The sequence below is a fragment of the Arachis duranensis genome, chromosome 1 (assembly GCF_000817695.3).
Source record: "Arachis duranensis cultivar V14167 chromosome 1, aradu.V14167.gnm2.J7QH, whole genome shotgun sequence".
In the NCBI taxonomy this organism is placed as follows: domain Eukaryota; kingdom Viridiplantae; phylum Streptophyta; class Magnoliopsida; order Fabales; family Fabaceae; genus Arachis; species Arachis duranensis.
This window is the reverse complement of record NC_029772.3, coordinates 31,792,348-31,794,073: the sequence shown is the minus strand read 5'-3', so window position 1 is coordinate 31,794,073 and position 1,726 is coordinate 31,792,348.

The following is a 1,726-nucleotide window of genomic DNA, read 5'->3' as shown; positions in this document are numbered from 1 at the left end:
CTTAGCATGTTTATAAATACTTTCCCTCTCTTTCATTTTTCCGTTTCTGCAATCTTTCAAACTTCTTCTTTCCTTGCTCGTGCTACATTCTTGTGCTCGAAGATTTCTGCTTTTTCCAACCTTCACTTTTCGGACGAAGGTTAGTTTTACTTCTTTCACGTCATGCCTTATGTTTGCATGCTTTGTTTTGTGGGTGGATAGGTTGGTCTGTAGGTTTTGGCTTCGTATCCCCCCTCTTTAGGGACCGTGTTTTTTGATTTTCTTTTTCTTTTTTCTTTTTGTAGGTTTCTGTCACCTTTTATATAAAGAAAAAATGGCTTCTGTAGATGTTCTTTCTCAGTGGGTTGATGTCACGGTCCTTGGGGAGGAACCCTTGGTCGACGCTGAGTTTATCACTCATCTTCGTACTCATCACAGGCTTTGTACTTCGGAGGAGGACGAGCCAAAATATGAGTTGATAACCCCGGGTCCGGAAGACCGGTTTGTTTTGGGAGAGTCAATGAGGCGGCCCCTCATTTTTTCTTTATGTATGAATGTATGATCACCCGCTTGGGTGTTTTCCTTCCTTTCTCGGATTTTGAAATATCTGTTTTGCACCACTGTCGAGTTGCCCCTACTCAACTTCACCCCAATTCTTGGGGTTTTCTGAAGATTTACCAGTTTGTTAGTCACGCTTTGGACTTTCCGACCTCTTTGATGATTTTCTTCTTTCTTTTCTATATGACTAAGCCCTTTAGTGGGCTAAACAACAAACAACAATGGGTATCCTTCCGAGCCATACAAGGTCGGAGGATTTTCACTCTTTTTGACGAATCCTTCCATGACTTCAAAAATTATTTTTTCAAAGTGCAAGTTGTAGAGGGTCACCACCCCTTTTTCCTGGATGAGCATTCTTCCCCTCGCTTTCCCCTTTATTGGCTGGAGGCCTCCCCTTGTGAAAAGTATGGTCTAGATGACCTGGACGAGGTGGAGGCGGCCATTGTGGGGTTTTTCCGAGAAGCGTGGGGGAGGGCCCCATACTTGGACACTAGGAAATTCCTCCAGGGGACGCCGACCTTTGTTCGGTCGCAACTAGGTAGTAAATGCATTTCCTATTTCCGACTTGTTTCTGTCGACTTGAGTTTTTGCCGACTTGTAAATTTTGCTAGTTATTTCTTTTTGCAGATATGGCAAGGAAGAATGCTCAGGAATCTTACCAGAGAGTTCAAGAGGCTAAGGCAAAATCTCGGGCCAGGGCCGGTGGTGCCAGGGCAATCGTCTCCCCTCCTCCTCCTCCTCCTCCTCCTCAGAACGTGGGAACTCCCTCTCAGCCCATTGTGATTTCTTCTTCCAGCTTGTCCCGACCACTTCCCTCTGCCCGACTTCTTCCTGAGCCAGAGAAGAAGAAGCGTAAGACTTTGGAGTCTGGCTCTTCTTTTGATGGTGGGGTTAAGGCGGATGCTCTTGCATTCGTCCGAAAGAACATCTATCCGCATATAAGTATGGATGATGTTTCTGTTCGAAACCACCTCACCATCCTGGCTGAGGAGAGTTTTCGGGCGGCGGGCGTTTGTGGCAAGCTTTTGGATATCTTCGAGAAGACTCCCCTCAGCTCTTTGGGGGTAACCTCGAAGGTTGAAGAATTGGAGGGGAGGCTTCTCGCTTACCAGGATCATGAGAGGGAGTTGAGGGAGGAGGTAGCTAAATTGAGGGAGGAGAGAGATAGCCTCCGGGAGAAGGAGAGCAA